We start from the raw sequence: 22,171 nt of genomic DNA, 5'->3' as shown, positions 1-22,171 counted from the left end.
ATGGGCAGCACTATATCATTTACTTGGCTTTTCTCTATCTTTATGTATCCCAAAATAAAACAAAACAAAAAAAGAAATCTTCCATATAAACCATTTTTTGAAAGCAATTGAATTCCTCTCTAGACAAGTCTTATCATATATTCGCTGCTCTTGCATAACCAGCATTAGAGTTAGAGTATTCAAAGTTCGTTCTGTTCGTCGCCTTTTTAAGAGCAGCGCCGTTTTTTTTTTTAGTTTTGAGCAGCGCTTCGCTGTTTATTTTTGCCGCTTGGCATGTGACGGAAGCTGATTTGAGACCAAACACAGTAACACATTTAGCCAGTGCGAGTGGCATATGCGGAAGCACTGCAACGGCATTTGGCATAAAGGGAAATCGGAAAATAAACGAAAATGTCAGCGGAAAATTCAGCCAGCAGCAGCAGCAGCAGCTAGCGAAGACTTGGCCAAAAGGCGCCAAATCAACATCCACAGAGCGCGCGTTGAGGCTTATGGCAGTCAAGTGTGGATGACTGCGTGTGTGTGCGCGAGTATGTGTGGGTGTGTGTGAGTGTGTGTGGGTATGTGAGTGTGCGTGTGTGTGGGTATGCGTGTGCGTGCGAGTGTGTGGGGGGTAGATGCAGTAGTACTTAGAAGCTCTCGACTAGCTGTTTTTGTGTGCCATGCTGCTGCTGCTGGCTTCTGTGTGCATGTGTGTGTGTGTGTGTGTGTGTGTGTGTGTGTGCTTGTATATGTGTGCGTGTTTATGTGTGTTTGGCATTAGTTCGAGCGCCGCGCAGCTTGGCAACTAAAATGCAATTAAGCCAAGCTGAAACAAGGCTTTTTGCTGCAGCTGCATTAAAGCCTCGACTTTGAGCGCGGTAATGTACACACGCACACACACACACACACACAAGCACACACACACACGCACACTCGCAAGCACACCCAGCGAGACGCGCTGCATTACTAAGCGCTTTTTGCAATTATTCACATTTTCCTTTTAATTGGAATTTAAAGTGCTGCACTGGAATTTTTGCCCTGATATTGCTAGCTTTATTTGATAGCCTGTTTTATGGTTGAAGAAGAAAACGTGGGGTATATTAGAGTAACCTTACTTTAGTTTGTCTATAAAAGCCTTAGGTGATGTGACATATTTGTAGAGCTAGCAATTAGAGTAACTTGTTAGTACAGGGTATATAGCAGTTGTGCAGGCATAATGTATATTTATTCAGGATAAATAATTTAAATATACATTACATCCATACAAAAGCCTTACGTGACGTGACATAGTTGTAGGGCCCATAATCAGTGAAACTTGTTAGTACAGGGTATACAGGAGTGTGCTTATTTATGTAACTGACAAAGGGGTAAAAACTTTGGTTTGCAGCCACATTTGAAGAGCAGCCATAGATATAAGTTTACCGTATGCCTACATATACCAATACCTTAAGTTTGTATTCTATATAGTCACAGTCGCTTAAGCTTACTTTTTGAACTGCTTTATATTATTTGGCTAAGAAAAAATCCAGCTCTAGCCTGGGATTCCAGCCCGGATACACAGAGAAGCACACACATACAAAAGTGTGTTCAAATTCACATATATCTTTACGCATTTTACACATACGTGCAGGGTGTCTGCCAGTCGAGCATTTCTTCTATTGCTGTTATTTTCTTTTTACGAGGAAGTTTCTCTTAGCAGCAGTAGATACCTGATCGCAGCTGCAACTCTTTAGTTAGAGACACGCATCGCGCTATCTCTCCCTTTCTCCCCTCTCTCTATTGCGCTGTCTCTCTCTCCCTTTCTCTATCTCTCTCTCTCTCCCTCACTATGTCTCTCTTTCTTTCCTACACTCTGTTTCTCTCACTCCATCTGTCTATCCATCTTTCGCCCTTTCTCTCTTTCTCCTTCTCTCGTTTTCTCTCTATCTTTCTTGCTCTCTTTCTATGACTCTCTTTTTGCCATTTCTCTCGCCACTCTCTCCCCCCCCCCCTCTCTCTCTCTCTCTGCCTGCCACACGCACTTTGATCTGCACGTTAATTAACAACATTTGTTGTTGCATATTTGACGCTCAAAACTTGCAAATCAAATTTAAAATGTTCCATTTCGAATGCCCAGCAATTATTTAATTAAACGACTTGCCATATGAATGACACAGAAATACACACACACACACACACACACACACACACACTCGCACACACTCACGCACACGCATTGAATAAATATTCATGAATATGTTGAACTGAAAGTGTTGCATACATTCGCATTATTCATGGCACTCGTTCATTTAACTTGCCAATAAATGAGCCGTCACATTTGAAAAATACAATATAGTTAATTTGTATTCGATTGTATTGTTTATTTGGACACAACCTCTGCACCCTCTGCCCCCCCCCCCCTTCGCTCTCTCTCTCTCTCTTTTCCATTATTGTATTATTTGATTGACGTTTTATTTAACATGAATTTTGTTATTTTTGCAAAGTTTTTAATGCAATTACAACTTGAATTGAATGCACATTTAATTGAATGCGAGTTCGAAAAGTTGCCAACAGTTGCGAATCGGATTAAGTTTACTTACGAAACGATTTCAGTTATTCAAATATTTGCACTTCTCGTATTTAAAAGGTAAATTTATATGAAACATTTCTTTAAATTTATTATTTTGTTACACATATAAGTCTAAATGAAATGGACTGTGTGATATTCATTAATTTTATAGAATTTTAATACCAAAATCCTAGCAGGTTTATAAAAACTTGATATTAATACTCAATCTTGAAATGGTTTTGTTTGGCATTTTCTTAATACTTCAAAGTTGAGCAGCTTGATTGAAATCCTTTTTGAAGCATATTTTGAGTGGAATTAAGATAGTTTTTTTATTAAATATTAACATATTGTTATTAAACTAATTAATATGCTATCATCTTAAGATCTTACTTTTGAGCTTATTCTGAAGGCTTTTTCAAGCCAATTCCAGCAAATATATTTGAATAGGAATCATATCTGAATGCAGCAATAGAAAACTAGCATTTTATTCTCTATCGAATAAGAAGAGTCCCAGCCAGCGCAAGGTGCCACGCCTTCCAAAAAATACACTATCGAACGCGATCTCAGCCTAACAAGGATTTCAAATCAGATCAGATCAGATCCAGGCTGTCTGGGCTGAACCCATCACAGGAAAGCACCTCCAAGGTTTACACTCCTGGGAACTATCTTCAAGGCGAATCGTTTAGATACTTTTAGGTATTCCAGCTATAAGTCGTATCCCCTTCACTGTTAATAATTACGGTCCTACGAGTCGCATTATTTAGATACCTTATAATATTAAGCTACTTATGTAAACATCGAACATGGTAAAAACACCTCAATGTAAATGCCTTAAAAGCTACTAAATTGTAACTTTACCCTTGTTTCACATTCTTTCGCTTGGTAGAGATCAGAAGAAGAGATCAGAAGATACTGCTCTATTCAAGCGCATAATAAAAAATCGAATAACAAAAAGTATTTTACATTAGAGAAGAATCTCTATAAAGTATTTATTCCCAATCAAATATGTTTCAACTATATATTATACTATTTGCCCTGACAGACTGAGATAGATGATATTTTAATACAGCAATAGATACCGCAATTATGTGAAGGAAGCATCTTTATATAGAATTTATTCGCAATGAAATATGTTTCTTCTGTACGTACGACTATTTGCCCAAAACTCAGAGAGATTCTATTTTCTTATATAAAAAGAGCACTAAGTACTTTATGTGAGAAAAGAATCTCTCGTGAAATATGTTTCATCTATCCGAACGATTATTTGCCCGGACTCAGAGAGATCTTCAACAGAATCTCAATAGATCTAACATAAGTACTTTAACTGAAAGAAGAATAGTTCTCTATGTAAAGTAAGATGTTTCTTTCCTCTGTTAAGCAGCCCAGCTTAAACGGTTTTTCAAAGATCTTGTAAAACACATCTCACCTCAAATATCTCATTCTCCAATCAAATAGTTGCAAATTTTTAACTGCTTTTAAAGATCATATTTTCCAATATATGTATATATTTAATGATGCTTGAGGCAAATGCAATTAATATGGGAAAAGGATTGCAGCTGTTGAAATGGGGAAAACAATGCAAAACGCAAATTCCGGAATATTGTTAGTTGCTTTTAACGCTTCACTAAATAAAGCTGAAATTAATGTGTGCGTATTATATGCGAATGTTTGTGTGTACCTGTGTGTGTGTGTGTGCCTGTGTGTGTGTGCAATTGCAATTTGCATGGAAATGTATAATTAATGCCATGTTTTACGAGCTGATGATATTATGTAATGAATTTCAACAAAATTTATTTGCTTACCTACCAAAATGCGTGCGTACAACAATTTATATTATTTTCCGCAAAATTTACATACATTTTCATGATTCAATGATTTTCAATTGAATTTCGTTTTTCATAGTTCTCATTGTTGTCGTTCTTCTTGTTCTTCTTGTTGTTGTTTATTTGTAGTTGTTTTTGTTTTTTTGGTTTTTTCCTTGCGCATAATTAACAAAGCTGTTCAATGGCATTCAAATGTCATTTTAATTATATTTCTGTTGCTCTTTTATTATTTTGATAAATATTTGTTTATGCTCTGGTGTCTGGCAATAAACGCAAAGAGGATGTTCGGTTCGGGTTCAGGTTTACCTGTTAATTGCCCGTGTCGAAGGTGTGCAAATAAATTAAGTGTAATTTGCAAAAATGGACAATAAATCAATTTGACGCGTAGAATTTAGGCAGAAATAAAATAAAACTGGAAAATTGTGTGCTCTAGTTTTGGAAAAACTAAAAACACAGTCTCGAATTTTCAAATATTCAAATTTCTTGCACAGAGCGCAAACTTTTATTTATTTAATTATTTGCTAATTGTTTGCAATTTCATCAGTTTATTTTCTTTATGCCCTTTGCACTATTTTCTTTTTAAGTTTTACAGTTTTTTTTAATAATTTTTGTTTCACTTTTGTTTCAAAATACTTTTTCTTATGAACGGCAACAAATTTTGATAGTGTATTTGCGTGCGTGTGTGTGCGTGTGTTTCTTAACGAACTGCGCTCCAGAGACAGAGGATGTGTGAGAGAGTGTGTGTGAGTTGACAGTGGAGACAGCGCACAGGACACAGGACACAGGACACAGGACGCACACACTGGACGCAATGATTTCAACTTATGAGCAACGAAATGCGTTGCGGGCGTTTTTATACCGACGTCGTCGCATCCAGCACGATGAATTTTCCGGGTGGGGATATGCAAAAGGAAAACGGCAACGCAAGACGCACGCAAAAAGGAAAACTACTCCGCAAATGAAAAGAGTGCGCGAAAACTGAAGAGCACAAAGACAGAGACCCCAACACCCCAAAATGCCGCCCGCCCAACAGGCCCAAGCACAGACAGATGCAGAGATAAGCCCGGCAGCGCAGCTGGCAGCAACGTCAAGGGGAAATATTTTTAACTGTTTTGCAGCTGCAGCAGCAGCAGCATCAGCATCCGCGACAGCAGCAGCAGCGCAGCAGCAGCGCAGCATCGGCAGCAGCGCAGCCTGCGCACGCATCGCAGTCGCTGTCGTAAGAGCAAAGCGCGTTGAGCTTTGCTCCTGTCCCAAAAAGCTCCGTTTGCTGCTTTATGCACTCGTTTCGTTTGCCAATCGGCTGCGTTCGTTCGCGCTTCGTTTCTGTTCGTGTGCGCGCGCTTCGTGCGGCGTTCATTTTGGCTAATTCGCCGCGCGTTCATTTCTTTTTGCCGGATGCGGCGACATTTCCCCTGCGCTGCTGTTATTGATGCTGCAGCGAACACTGCTGCTGCCTCTGCCGCTGCTGCTGCGCCGCTGCTGCTGCTGACGTTGCTGACGCTGCTGCTGGCGCTTTTAGCCGCCGCTTTGCTGATATTTCGCTGCTTTGCTGCTCTTCTTCTCTTCTTTTCCATTCGTATAGTTGCAGTTATTATTATGTACCCCCCCCCCCCCCCTCCCCCAGCGCATTGCCTTTACTTTGTGTAGTCACTAATTTACAGTTTCATTTAGCTGGGGTCAGACTATAAATAGTCGCCGGCAGACATTGCCTGCCATTTGGCTTTCCATTTCGCAGACACGTGCGCCGCACACACACACACACACACACACCTCGCCACTTTTTTCACGCTCGAGCGCAGCGGCAAATCAAACACGAAAATCAAATTTGTAAACAACGCTCAAAAGTGGCGCCATTTGACGGAAACATACAACAAAAAAAAAAAAAAATCGAAAAAACGAAAATAAACCAAATGCAAATTTGTACCTGATGCCTGAGCTGCCAGCGGCATGTGCATTTGGCCGTGGCTGTTGTTGTTGCTGTTGTTGTTGTTGTTGCTGCCATTAAAATAAACCGCTAAACGGGCAATTTTTTTCTTCCGGGCACGCCCCAAAGTCGGGCCTCAAGTGGAGTCAAACCCAAGTGCGTGGCTCCTGCTGCGTCATCATTTTCACCCTCCCCTCCCCTGCTCCCTTTGGTATGGCCTGTTTTGCATATGAAAGGCGAATCGCTGGAATCAAAATCACTTAAAGTCTGCCACAGCGTACATTGTCGATAAGCGCGGCGAATAACGGCAGTTGTTCACCCCCCCCCCCACCCAAGGCAACAAACATACAGCAACGTCTCTGCCCACTTCCAATTGGCTGGCTGAGCGAATCGCAACAAAAGCTGTTTGATACAATTTTTGTTTGCACTTTTTTCGGCTGCGCCTAAAAGCATGCAGCAAATTATTTGCCAGCCGTTCAATTAGCTATTAAAAAAAGCACAACACACACGCACGCACACACACACGCACACAGGCACACAGTAGTTGCCATTTTGTTGTTGTTGATTTCTAATTTTGATCTGTCAAACGCAAGGCCAAAGATCGATGGCTCCGATAAAAAGCCACAATCGCAGAAAAATGTAAGAAATGTAACTCGCTCGCCCACTCACCCACTCTCTCTCTCTCTCTCTCTCTCTCGCTCTCTCTGTCTCTCTTTCTGTGGCCTTTGCCATTCATGCGGAAAATTTCGTCTAGTGCATTGTGCACGATTTTTATGTTTATATAAACTGGCCGCAGTCCAATGGCCAGTCCGAAATTCACTTGCAGGCCATAACTTGGCTTTCTATTAACTTGCAACACGTGAAAATCGCAGCAGCAGCAGCAGCACACACACACACACACACACACACCCACACACACAGTTAACTGCTGCTCGCTGTTGATGATGACGTTGAAAGTCCGAGCAAATGAGGCGCGCATCGCATGTCGAATGATGCTCAGTGAAAAGTATGAACTCACACACACACACACACACAACACACTTATACATATTTGGTATATGTGTGTGTGTTTTTATCTGGTACAGATGTGTGTGCTTAATAAAGAAAAACCAGAAGCAGCACATTTACTCAACTTAAGCTTGGCTCAACGAATAATCTGAGTGGAAAAATATCAGCGGGGGTGTAGAGGAAAGCAGAGACAGTAAAATATAGAGTTAGGCCTAAGCAACGTGTTTAAATATTATATGAAAAACAAAGTCAAGAGCAAGAGGAAACGTGGTAAATGGATCGATATATATATATATATATATATATATACATAATTATAAGATGGCTAACGGCCTTGTCCAGGTCAAGAGTTTTGCTGCAAATTTTAAATGCTACTTTTTACCAGAAATGTAACTATACCTTAATACGTTTTGGTCAGTTCGTCAGTCAGTCAATCATGAAGTTAACCATTGCGTCAGTCAGTCAATCATTCAGACAGTCGTGTAGTCAGTCAATCAGTCGTCTAGAAAGTCCGTCAGTTAGTCATAAAGTTAGTCATGTAGAGAGTCAATCAATCAGTCAGTCATTTAGTCAGTCTATCAGTCATGAAGTCAGTCATGAGCTCAGTAAGTCAGTCAGTCGTTAAGAAAGTCCGTCAGTCAGTCATAAAATCAGTCTGTCAGTCAGTTATGAAGTCAGTCATGTAGACAGTTAATCAATCAGTCAGGTATCTAGTCAATCAATCAGTCATGGAGTCAGTCATGTAGACAGTCAGTCATGTAAACAGTCTGTCAGGCATTCAGTCAGTCATGTAGTCAATCATTCAGATAGTCAGCCAATCAGTAACGCATTCAATTAGTCATTCAGCCAGTTGGCAATTAAATCAGTCTGTCCATCAGTCAAGCAATCGGGCAAGTTAGTCATTCAGTCAGTTAGTCATTCAATCAGTCAATCAGTCAATCATTCAGCCAGTCCATCAGTCACTCAGTCATCAAGTAATTTAAATCACCAACTTAATTATAGTCTAAATATATGATTATTGTGCTGCCCAAACCTAATTACTAAAGTAATTATAATTGACAAATAAGTAATTAAAGTCAAAATATTCGGTAATTATAATCAAATAACATTATTTTGATTGCCAAATGGAAATTCTAAAGGAATTTTGATCGCCTTGTGAAGAAATGTAGCTAAATGGAGCCTTATCTTTATTTAATAATTTATTTATTTGAACTTTTAGTTTAATATACTTTTAATAGTTTTAATAGTTCCTTTCATCCGCTCAAAAGCCGCCGCCTCGCTGAAACTGTCATTTTGCGGACTTGAATGGGCAAACAGATTGAGGCCGATTGCCCATGATTGGCGTTAAGGCCAAACAAGAAACGAATCCGAACAGAAAATGCCTTCAACAGTTGCCAATGCAAATGCATTTATTCTGTTGCCGTTGCCACCAATCCCCCCCCCCCCCCCTCACACACCCTCTCAGTCGAAGGCGCCGCTGGCTGCGATTTGGATTCATCAAAAAATCGCAAATTCAATTTGTTTGACACAATCTAAACCAATATTTTAGCAGAATTCGGACACAATGCAGGAGAGCGCGGAGGAGTGGTGGAGAGCGTGACTCGATGCCGGAATGCCAGTGCAGCTGGCGTGGCAGAGCTGGCGGCATCGCCAAATTATGGCCAACAAAATAAACGCAAAAGGCAGCCGTGGCAGCAACAGCAGCAACAGCAACAGCAGCAGCCGTGGCAGCTGCAACATCGAGGAGCTGAGCTCTTCTGCTTGTGGCTGCTGCTCATGGCCATTGCCACTGGCTGACAGCAGAAACCAAAAATTTTGATTTATGGCCGGGGCATAAACTGCATTTGACGCGACTACTGCTGCTGCAGTGGCAGTCGAGTGTGGCAAGGTGGCGGCGTCGTGCCACACGCCACATGATATGGCCACACACATATATATATATAATCAAATAGCGGTAGCAACAAATGCGACTACGTGAATCTGGACAGCCAGCCAGCCATGTGAACGGTGACATGGCAGCTCGACACACAGATACACACACACACACACACACACACACACACACACACACACACACACGCACACACACACACACACATCAAGCTGCACTGCAAATGCCATTTTTGGGGGCTGCGTTTCAGTTATATTTTTTTGTTTGTAACGGAAGTGCGAACGCAATATTGTGAATGTGTCACACACACATGCACACACATACACACACATTTATAGACGCACTTTATAGCTATGCTAAGGGTTGGGTGGGGGAGGGGGAGGGGGAGGGGGAGGGGTAGGGGGCTGGGTGCTGGGCTGTTGGCAAGTAATGATGATTAAGCATTGCAATGAAATTGCAAATTGGCGCCGCGCAATGCCAAAACTTGGCCTGAATTAAGTGTGTAAGTGTGTGTGTGTGTTTATATTGTGTGTGTGGGGCTTTGATTTTACCCGGATTTCATTACCAAAGGCGTCAAGTGTTCGTATATATGTGTGTGTGTGTGAGCTTAATTGTATTGTAGTTGAGTGCCAAAAGCGAAATAAACCTCTAATAAGCCAAATGACGTGCATTTGTCATGAATGTGTGCGAACTCTCTGTATGTGTGTGTGTGTGTGTGTGTGTGTGCCTTTTCACACACAGCACAATCATTATTTTGAGCGCCTGTTAACTAAATTGTACTTTCATCGATTTCTGCAAATAGTTCGAACAACATTTGCAGCAGCTGCCGCAAAACTGAACTATTGCCAAAAATTAGGTAAAATATTTAATACCCTTTTGGGCATTTGCCTAACAGTTTTGCAGATATGTGAGTAGTGTGAAGCTCGTTAATACTGAGTTTAATGAAAATATCTTGGAAAACAGAATATTTTGCCATGTAAGAATCTACTTTTGCACCGATCGCTCCTATGGCAGCTATATGATGTAGAAATCCGATCTGACTTATATACCTAATGCATCAGGAAGATGGAAAGTTTCTAGACGACAGACGGAAGAACGGACGGACAGTTGGAAAGGACGGAAGAACAGGATCAACTCGGCTGTTGATGCTGATCAAGAATATATATACTTTATAGGGTCGGAGATGTCTTCTTCTATGCGTTACACATTTCATGACAAAATTATATTACCCTGTACAAGGGTATTAAAAACTATTATACCTTACAATAACAAGTGGAACAGCTAAAAAGGTTTATCAACATATTTACAAAAAATTTACAAATTGTATTTTTAATTCCAATTTATATAATTTCTTTTAATTTAATTATTATTTTCCTCTCTTTTAAAATAAATAGTAATTAAATATTCCTAAAAAGTAATTGCAGTAATAATAAAAATCGAAATAAATAATTAATGAAAACCATAAAAACTCAAGACTAAGCTAAAAATCTGCATAATCTAAGCCTAGCCAGATGTCGCTTTAAATGTGCATGCACATTAAGACTCGGCTGAGAATGTGAGCGTGTTTTTTTTTTTTTTAGCTGTTTTTACCGGCAATGTCATCGGGAAATTGCTTGCCCCATTTCGGTGCAGCCAAACGCAAACAATGGGCCCGGCCCGGGCCTAATGGCCGTCATTTAATTTGGCTAAAAATTTTTACTAATTCTGCATTTTGCCAACTGCTGTCTTCTTCTTCTTTTAGCTGGCGTACGTTTTTTTATTTGTTGTTGCACAATGAGTTTTTTACGACATTAGAGCGCTGGCTTTTGTTGTTGTTGTTGTTGTTTTTGCAAATTCTTGTTTTTTTTTTTTAATATTTTAAAAGTAAATTTCCAAAAGCCAACAACAAAAGCCAAACAATGACGAGCAAACAAAAAATGAGAGAGAGAGAGAGGGATAATAAAAAAATATGATTTGAAGTGGAAGCAGGGCAGGAGACGAGTGCAGGGGGGTGGGGCAGAAATGCAAACAAACTGTCGAAAAAAAAATGGCAGCACAAAAAGTTACATAATCAAAATAATGAGTGCCAAAGGGGCGGGGGGGGGGGGGGGGGGGGGGGTTAGAGGCTGCCTCTAAGCCAAGATATAGACAATAATACAAAAAATAATAAAAGTAAATAAAAGCAATGACAAAGGCAAGAGTGCGGGGGAGGGGGGTTAGGGGGGTTTGCTGCAGGGGTAGCAGGCTAATCTCTCAAGTGGCAAGTGCATTCAAATGCGAAAGTCGTCGTATTGAGTGCTGCTTGGCCGGAGGGGGGGGTGGGGCTTGCAGGCTATCATTTTTTGCTGCTGCAAGCAAGACACACACAAGGACACAAACAACATTTCAATGGCAGTCGGCTGACGGGCTGTGCCACAAATAGTGGCAGCCACGGCGCGGGCTTAACACATGCACTTGAAATTTAATATCGCCCGAGCGAACCAAATGTCTGACTGTCTCGGCTCTCGACTTAGCTGCATTTTATTATAGCATACTTTTCAGGGCGACCCACCCACACTCATACACACTCACACACACACACACGTACGTATACAGGGCCGCCCGCCTGCTGCACCATAATCCCTCATATTTATTTTTGCAAAATTATTTGCTTTGTCTGATTGCGGATTTGCAGCTGCAACGTTTGCACAGTTACTTTTGCCATAGTATCTGGCATAGGGGTCGCCAGTTGCCACGCCCTGCTGCTGCTGCTGCTGCCTTTTTTTCTTCTCCTTCTTTCTTTCTTGTTTTGTGTGAATGAAAGTTGCACCTGCCCCCCCACACCCCCTTTAAGTTCAGTTCCAGCTACTCATTTAATATGAAAGCAAATTGCATAAAATCACACCTGCAAGCCAACTTAGCAGCTATCACTCGCTCCCTCCCTCTCTCTCAATCTCTCGCTCGCTCTCGCTCCCTCTCGCTCAGTTGCCTGGCAGCCAATCCTTGCCGCTTAGCCTGGCCAAAGAACTGCTGGCAACCGACCAAGGCACAGCTGGGCGACACACTCACAGGACCTTCGGACAGGACAGCATCGCGTGCAAATATCGACTGCACACAGAGCCTGACGCAAACACTCCCCCCCCCCCTCTCACCTCTCCCTTCTCCCCACTCCCCTCTTACCCAGCCTCGTTGCCATGGCGGTCATAAAAACACCTTTACGGCTGTGCCTCTGTCTCAGAGCTGAGCGCGTGTTTGGGAGCTCATCTTGACTGCAGGCCAAAATCCAACTGCAGCTCGTAGGTAAATGGAACTGTGCTGCAACCCCTCCCCCCTCCACCCTCCCCCCTGGACAGCTGCCACTTGCCCCCCCCACACGCCCTTGCCTGGCATCAGCCGCGCATGTTTATGATGTCATCTTCAATTTTATGCCGCACACAAATAAACTCGCCCGCTAAGTTAGTTTGGCGGAAATGTAAAATGTTTTAAAAACATAAAAACTAAAAGGGATATTCCCTAAAGCTGAGACATAAAAGCGAAAATATATATATAAAATAATATCCATATAAATATAAAAGAATAATATTGTCAGATTTAGATGCCAAATTGATTTAAAGGCCAAGCCATAAACAAGGACCCAAACCTCGTGAAAATCAGATAATATTTGACCAAGTTAGAGGGGTGGGAAATTTTGACCAATGTCTATATAGGATATTTGAGTGAACCATTTGTACATGAATTTTGACCAGAAATTATATTTCCAGATTTAGATGCAAAATTGATCTAGAGGCCAAACCATGATCAAAAAGATAAACCTTATGAAAATCGGTTGAGTTTTGACCGAGTTATGGAGGTGGGAAGTTTTGACCTATGTCTATATAGGATTTTTGAGGGTACCATTTTTACATGAATTTTGGCCAAAAATGTTGTTGCCAGGTTTGGATGCAAAATTGATCTAGAGGCCAAACCATGAACGAGGACCCAAATTTCGTGAAAATCTGATGAGATTTGACTCAGTTATGGGGGAAGGAAATATTGAGGTACGTCTTTATAGGATATTTGAAAGTACCATTTTCATATGAATTTTGACCAAAAATTTTGTTGCCAGGTTTGGATGCAAAATTGATCTAGAGGCCAAACCATGAACGAGGACCCAAACCTTATGAAAATCGGTTGAGTTTTGACCGAGTTAGAGGGGTGGAAAATTTGGATTTATGTCTATATAAGATAATTTCCCGACACTCCGTCTTAACGTGCACCTTCATCACATAAGGTAACTACAGTCAGTCAGTCAGTCAGGACAAACAGTTTAATATATAGAGATAATAGTTAACTTTTTAGCTCGTAATAAACTACACTATGCTACACAGTCCATGGCCTCATTTTTGATGATAACGGTTATTTAGTAATAATATTAATATAATTATAATAAATATTAATATTAATACTATTATTATTTTAATTATTTATTTTTTTGTATATTTCTTTTGAAACAAGTTAGCGTCTAGTTTATTGGCTACACATTTAAAATGAATGTTTAGCCTTTTTTCTAGCTCTAAACTGGCGATAATTTAATTGTTTAATAGATGGACGCAGCTCGTGCGACTCGTAAATAGCAGCAAATGTTCAATTAAAATGGAACAAAGTCTGAACAATTTAGGTGGCAAAAGCAGCCGCAGGAACCGCAGGCACAACAGGGGAAGCATGCACTTTAATATCCAAGTGCGGCGTGTTGCAGTTGCAAATGCAACACGCCAGCCTCTCGCACTGTGTGTGCGAGTGTGTGAGTGTGTGCGAGTGTGCGAGTGTGTGCATTTGTAGCTGTCAGAGCCACGCCTTGTCGCAGTTGGCACCATGCAGAACGCCCACGCTGCAGTTGCTGTTGCTGCCACTGCAACTGCTGCTGCAACTGCTGCTGCTGCTGTTGTTGTTGTCAACGCTTCGATTTTGCAGTTGTAGACAATAAATTTGTGCCCGCTTATTGTCAACTAAAATCAAAAACATAATTCAGAGACGCACAGGGACCACAATAAGTCTGTCCGTGTCCGTGCCTCTGTGTGTCTGTGTGTGTGTGTGTGTGCACAACAACGAGGACGCTGCTGGGCATGAAATTAACACAAAATGCCAAAACAACAGCAACAGCAACACACACACACACACACTCGCACACACACACACACACAGTCTCATTGTGTGGGCGTGGCTGACAGCCCCTGTCTGAGCGGCTGGCTAGCTATGCAGGATTACCAAGTTTCAGTGTTTACGCTGGCATTTAATGCATTTGCAGTCCGGCCACAAATCGACAAATCCATCTAAACATGCACATGCACATAACCAAGCGACACACGCACACACACACAGAGAGAAAGAGGCAGCGCTGTGCATGCAAATGACTTCCGGCATTTGTCAGTTGTTTGTTTAAAGCAAATAAGTTGCGGCAGCTGGGGAACAGGTGCCGGGTTTCAGGGTGGGGGGAGGGGGTGAATTGGGGTGATCTGTGCTGTTAGATTTTGAAGTGGATGCGTGTCGTGCTTTTTGTCGTGACACGAACATGCACGATGTTATCATTATGTTAGTTATCGAGCCATGGTTCCAGTATATGATATATTGGTCCGATTTTTTAAGGTTTTTGTTCATATTAATTGAGCATAGTTAGGCGAAAAGTGCCAAGTGCAATCAAGTTATCCGGCTAGACAAAAGAGCTTAAGATACTAGAACTTAATTTTCAGCCGATCGTTCCCATATCAGCTATATGATATAGTATTCCTATGTTGATAAGATATGGGATATATGTGAGAGGCATTGTGTAAATAATAAATGGCGGGTTTGGTCAACTTATCTTGCTTAACAAAACAGTTTTTTTATCCAGGAACCTACACTTAAACCGATAGTTCCTATAGCAGCTATATGATATAGTGGTCCGATCCGACTTATGTACTTACTGCAAGAGAAAGACGAACCTGTGCAAAGTACCAAGGCGATAGCCCTAAAACTGAGCGACTAGTTTGCATTAAAACAAACGGACATGGCTATATCGACTTGGCTCCTGATACTGATCAAGAATATATATATACATAAGTCTTCTTTTTTCATGTGTAACAAAATCGTGTTGTTCATATTTTGCCTGTTGCTGATTTGTGTTTCGTGTCCTGTTTGTAGTAAAAGAAGAGCCGACCATCTCTGGCCCGGGGCTGGCAATTTTCGACTTGAATTTTAACACAATTGCCAAAAATCATTTGCTGACACGCCCACTGATACGACAGCCTACGCCCGCTGCCCCCGCCCCCGCTAGCTGCCCCCGCTGCCCACGCAGCCCCCTTTGGCAAAATGAGCCACATGACAGCCACTAATCTGCACTTGTATTGACATTATATGGACATTTGTAATTTCCGGTGATGCCATTTTTATGCGCCCATAAAGGGCATATATATATACTCTGGCAACAATGCCGCACAATGAGCGGCAAGCAGCGAGCAGCAGCAGCCCTTGACCAGTTTTTTTTTTGTCAAGTTTTGTCCCAGTAGCCCTTTTTTCTCTTTCTTCTGCTAGATTGCCAGGATATGCGCCCAAAAATAACAACACAAAAGCTGCTCTGTAGGTTGGCATAGGCAGGCCCAGGCCTCGTTAACTATTAAAAAGGCAACCAAATGTGTGTGTGGCACACACGCGCACACACACACACACACACACACACACACACACACGCACACGCCGGGCAATTCAATGCTGTTTATGAGCGCACATAAAAAGAAAACTTTGAATTTTTATTTGAGACGTCAATGCGAACATGTTGTTGTTGTCGCCTAATGAGGCAACAGCCGCCCAGCACGAAAAGGGTTGACAACTCACACAAAAGAGCTCACACACGACACACATACTCATATACACACCCACACACACCCACACGCTCGCTTGCGCCTAGGCTTATGGACTATTAAGTTCATAAAATGCGCTTTCAAGTAATTTTCAGGCAGCTGCAAATGCTTTGACACATATGAATTTATATAAACACCCACACACACACCCACACACACACACACGCACACATACAGCCGTAAAGCAATTAACCAAATTGCTGTTTATTGGCTGCCAGGCAACAGCTGGCGGCAAGTTGCAAGTCGCAAGTCGCCAGTCTAATTGCCCATATTGCAGCACACACACACAATTTATTTATACCTAATCAAATGCGAGCTTAATTAAAGCACCTGGTCCAAGCACTGGCATCGATGGCTGCCTATTTGGCTAATACATTTGCCAGAGTTGCCTTGCTTTTTCGTAGCCGGCAGCCCGCATGCCAAATACCTGTGTCTATGCACAAGATTTTTTCAACTGCCCCCCCTCCCCACCCCACCTCTCCACACACACACACATTTGCACACTTTCTGTTGGAGGTGAAAAGTCAATATTGTGGTTGCAACTGTAAAATATTAAATGTCTTTGCTGGAGCCGTAGAACGTTGCCCGGCCGCAACAACTATTTGCATGCAATTTGTTGCAAAATAGAAAATAATCAAAGCAATGTGCAACAGACCATGCAACAAGGGGGGCGGGACATGGGAGTGGGCTACTTAGCAAACATCAACACCTGGCCAAGTGCTCCCTTTTTGCCAGCCGGGATGATGCGGCAGCAGCAACAAAAGCGAGCTGCAAATTGGCTTGTGGCAAGCTGTGCTGTGTTGCATGCAGCTAACCAGCAACAAGCCGGTAACAACATCTAATCAATTTTCCACAATTGGTTGCAGCAAATGAACCTGAAGCCGAAGCTGACCGCAGCAACAGAAACTGTTGCCCGATTTACCGCCCAACATTTCCCTTTAACGATTTCTATTCCAATTTTTAACTTCATTATGGGATTTGTGTAATTGTTAAGCAATTTAACATAATGCATTTAGCAGGGAGAATCTCTCTCTCTCTCTCTCTCTCTCTCTCTCTATATGTCTCATATATATCATAGTTAATTATAATGCCGGGCATAGTATTAATTCAAAATGTCACTCAATTTATGAGCTAATTATGCTCGCTTATAATTGTCCTTCGTATTGTTGTTGTTTTCCTTGCTATTGTTGTTGTTGTTGTTGTTGTTGTTGTTATTATTGTTGTTCCCGCCTGCAGCTGCTGCATTTTCCGCTCTATTTCCATATGCATATTTCCCAATTTGTCATTTGCAGCGATTGTTGTTACCATTAACCTGAATTGGACCTCAAATCTTTATGCGAGTCGAAGCCCTTGAAGGTATGCAACACGCAACAATATGTAATGTGAACGAATTAGTAATACCCTATAATGTGTATTCTAAAGATGTATTGACATATTGATGTATTAATATATTAATGTATTTATATATGTTACTAGCGAGTATAACCCGGCCTTGCCCGTGGCACGTATGTTAAAAATCAATGAAGAAGTTAGAATTCTGCGAAAAGTGTGAAACACGTCTCAAATGATTTTTCTTATAGATCTCTGGATATGAATTTGAGCGCGAAACGTCACCCACCAAATCTTTGACCTCCATTTCCACCAAGGAGGAACGGATTTTTCGAAAAGTGTGTAACACCGGCACGCCGAAGATTTAATACCCTTGCAGACCCAACCTTTTCAAAATGCTCATAGTGCTTTGCCCGTATCCAAGAAGCACAGGGAAAATAGTTAATGCCGAGTATGGTTAAGATATCTTGAAAAAAAAAACAAATTTCCATACAACAGCATAATTTTCGACCGATCGTTCCTATGGCAGCTATATGATATAGTTGTCCGATCTTAATAGAATTTCGCATATACATATATGGGGAGCGTAGTAAAACTTATAAATTCCGAGTTTAGTCAAGATAACTTTATAAACAAAAATGTTTTTCATACAAGAACCTACTTTTCGACCGATCATTCCTATGGCAGCTATATGATATAGTGGTCCGATCCAGCTGGTTTTGACATATGAACTGCGTGCAACAGAAAGAGGGAATTCTGCAAAGTTTCATAAAGATAGCTTTAAAACTGAGAGACTAGTTCGCATAGAAACAGACAGACGGACATGGCTATATCAACTCGGCTGTTGATACTGATCAAGAATATATATACTTTACACATTTCACGACAAAATTATAATACCCTCTGCAAGGGTATAAAAAACGTAAATAATATAAATGCATTATTATTTGCGTTTGGCAGAATTATAAATAATGTTTTGATATATATGTTATTTTTTAAAACGAAACCTGATGCTTATTTGTATCTTTTAAATACAAATATCAATATTACAGCTTTTTACATGGAAGTGCTTCATGCTTCAATACATATCCCATTATTTGCATAGCCACAATGCTGCCACATATTGTTGCAAGATTTCGCATGCGCAAGCATTTACCGCGTTTCTGTGGCAGCTGCATTTGCGTTTAGCCTAATTAAAATTGTGCTACGTGAGGCAGCAGCACGCATTTGCATTGTTTAACGTGAGGTCATAAAAGACGGCTAATGTTAAATGGAAAATACATAATGATAATAATGATAAGGCCCAAAGCTCAAACAGAATATTTGGATCGCTGATGTGGCAGAAATATCAACGGGTGGAGGGGGGGGGAGGGTTGAATAAAAGCCTTGATGGGCTTTGAAGCGGGGCAGTCGGTTGGTTGGCTGACCTTTAATTATTTGATGGCACACACACACATGCACACACACGCACACACTTACACGCTGAACTTGCAACACGTTATGTTTTGGTGGCAAGGCACTTTCGCTTATTGAAAAACATTGAAAACTGCAAGTCGAGACGGCGCAGACATGAATGTTTATTGATCGCCCAGTACGATGCTTTTAAGGCCATCATAAAAATAATAATGATGCCAAGGCATGACTATGCTCTGTCGGTGGTGTCTGTGGTGTCGGTGGTGCTGCGGCTGCTGGTGGTGCTGCGCGCCAGCCAAGTGTAGGCAGCTGCACATGGAAATAAATATTTATATGCGCGCCATCTATAAATTGAAAGGCCAAAAAACAGAAAAAGCAAAAAAAAAGGGTTGTGCGCTAATGCCAATTCCAAGCGACAGGTGAAACGACAAGGCAACAAACAGCAGGGCGGGCAGACCAGCAGCAGGGGGCAGGGGATAACAGGAGCAGCAGCAGCAGCAGCAGCAGCAGCAGCAGCAGCAGCAGGACTTATGAGCTTTGGCGCACAGCATTTGGACTTGGACATTTTTACGATGTGATTTCACATAACCACAGTAGACGTGCAGACAAGACAGAGAGAGAGGGAGAGAGAGAGAGAGAGAGAGCGAGCGAGAGATGGAGACAAGTTGCAGACGCTTTGGTGATAAACTTTGAAATTGCTGTAGCTTGTGGCGTATGTGTGGCACATGGATGTGTGTCTCTCTGTGACTGTGTGTGTGTGTGTGTGTTTGCGTCTTGTGGCAGCAACAAGAGCAACAGAATTTATTACACTCCAGCGGCACAAGCGAATTCTAATAAGCGAAATGCGATGTTGAGCCCGCGCTAATGTCCTGCAGCAAAATCAAACGGAATTACAGGCCGCATTACGCATACGCCCCCTCAGGCACACACACACACGTACACACACACACCAGCTCGCCGAACAAAAGGGTTGACTATCATTTGTATGATATGATTTGATACACAGCACTCCATATACTTATTTTAGTTTGATTCCAATGTCTGCGCGTGCATGACGCAAGCCATTCATTTGCCGACAAAAGGATAACAAGTAAGAAAAGAAACAACAGCATAGTTGATCGAATATTAAATACCCTTTCTATAAGCAGCCTTAAGATATGGCCAACTGATCTTAGAATAACAAACAACAACATACTTAATTGAATACCCTTGCGCTGCTTTAGACATCCCTGAGATAACGTAAACTGATCTAAGGAATAACAACAGCATACTTGATCGAATATTAAATACACTTGCGATGCTTTAAGCAGCTTTGAGATATAGTCAACTGATCTTTAGTGAGAGCCCAGCACTAAATTCTAAGTCTTAACGAACATTTCCTATTATGTTTTAAATAGATAGGTCGCCGAGGTGTCTAAGGCATAATTAAACTATTTACAGTTAAGTTTTTCTAAGTCTTCTCATAAATCAAGAAATTAACTTTGCTTTGATTGCACTTACCAGACTTATATGATATAAACATGAGCTCCTTTTAATTATTTTTGCCATATTGTTGCTCACTTTGTTTAAGATCTCCGCAAAATAGTAAAGAGTTCTTCGTATTAAAATACAATAATGAATCATCTTTTTTGTAGTAGCATATATAGCTAGATATATAAAGCTAGATATATATATAATTATACCAATAATATCTATATACATATATTGTTAGAAGCGCACAAAGATTTATTATTGGTAAGATTCAACAATAGATATTTTAAGCTAAAATTAAATTTTCGAACAAATATGCCAATGACAGCCATATGATATAGTAAACCGATCTAGTTAAAAGTAGAATATATACTTCTTGAAGCCAAAAGAAACACCTGCGTCAAATATCTTAAACAGATCTTAGCTGAGAGCCCAGTTCAGATAGACAGGAACACTTCTTATATGTATTAACCAGCTAGAACAGGAATATGGGCGCCTTAAGGGTTGATCAATATTATATTTAGAGCATTACACAACACTTGTTAAACTTATAATAGCCTTTGGCAGGGTATATAAAAAAAATTGAGTGCATGTTATCCATATGCTTGAAGGATTGTTGGAAAGTTGTACGAAGGAGGATTGGAGGAGGGTCGGGATTGTCGCACTTGAGTTGATTTAATTCAATTCATGGACAGACAATGATTGCGTCAATTGCCGCATGTTTATCATTGTGACAGTTTTTCAACGACGGCGAAAAAACGTTGGCGAGCCAAATCTTGGCAAATAAAAAACAAACCAAAAACTGGGCCACAGCCAAGGATGAAATGCTCCGAATCCCCCCCCCCCCCCCGCTTCCCCCCAACCGCCCTTTGGCTGTGTGTAATGAGGGGGCGGTAGCGGAAATTGTATGTAAGCATTTTAGTTTGGCAATTGTCTGCGATTCGCTCTCTTCAAAGTGTCTACAAATTGAGCGCATTATTTGCAGCGCGACAGCCCTTTTTTTTTTATTTTTTTTTTGCAAGAGTTGCCGCCGCGACTTTTGGCTCTTGGCCTTGTTTACATAATGGCCAGCGGTGTCAGTATCACAGCATAAACCTTACATTTTGGCTGGCCACAACTGTGCCAATTAGTTTTTGGAGGGGACCGCCACACACACACACACACACACACACACAAAATGTACGAAGCGGGGCCCCGGGGGTGCAATAGTGGAGCGCAGGGTTTTCAATTACACATTATGGCCCTGGTCGCAGTAAAAGAGACTTGGCCCAGACCACAAACAGAAATTGGATTTGCCACTCGCTTCTTTTTTTTTCTTATTTCTTACTTCACTTTTATGTGCAGCAGACCAGCCCCCGGACCAAACGTTCAGCTCGTTCAGTTTTATGAACTTATAAACAAGAGAAAGGTTGAGTGTGTGTGTGTGTGTGTGTGTGTGTGTGTGTGTGTGTGGTGGAGGGGGCGGTGAGGTGTCTGGGGGTGGGTTAGCAACCCTTTCTGTCAGCTGTTGCTGTTTGCCGACTCTCCAGCTGCTTATTATGTGGATTATTAGAGGGATTTACTTGGCTGCTACCAAAATCACATGCCATGTATGTGTGTTTTTCATGTGTGTGTGTATGGCATCAATGACATAAATAAAAAGATTTGCCAAGGATTTGCCACTGGGTAACCGCACCAAGCACAAAAACAAAGCAAGAAAAACAAGAAAAACAAACCAGCAACAGCTTCCGGCGCTGCCAAAAGGTGCCGTCAAAATGTGGCAATGCCGTAAAAATACCCACTGCCAAACGCCCACCTTGCCACGCCCCGCCCCAAACTCAGCTGCCTCTAACTGCCTTGTTGCCTGCTTTAAAGGGTGCTCAACACGTTTGTGTGATTTACGCTGACACTAAAAGCTCAGCCAGGTCAATGTTTGTCTCTGGCTCAGCCATAAATTGATAAACAGCTAATCGC

General features: G+C 41.5%; 1 long non-coding RNA gene across 1 annotated transcript in view; it reads right to left on the bottom strand.

The window, feature by feature from the left end:
• Nucleotides 1–20,304, bottom strand: part of LOC135431907 (uncharacterized) — an 83,106-nt gene extending 62,802 nt beyond the window's left edge. Inside the window, exon 1 of the long non-coding RNA XR_010436860.1 lies at nucleotides 20,249–20,304. This is a non-coding gene — a long non-coding RNA (uncharacterized LOC135431907). The remainder of the gene's footprint in view (nucleotides 1–20,248) is intronic.
• Nucleotides 20,305–22,171: the final 1,867 nt, after the last annotated feature.

This window comes from Drosophila montana, unplaced genomic scaffold (assembly GCF_035044405.1).
Source record: "Drosophila montana isolate Dmon_TW-CO22-7 unplaced genomic scaffold, ASM3504440v1 contig_3200_1, whole genome shotgun sequence".
Lineage (NCBI taxonomy): Eukaryota > Metazoa > Arthropoda > Insecta > Diptera > Drosophilidae > Drosophila > Drosophila montana.
This window is presented reverse-complemented; position numbering and strand designations above follow the sequence as displayed.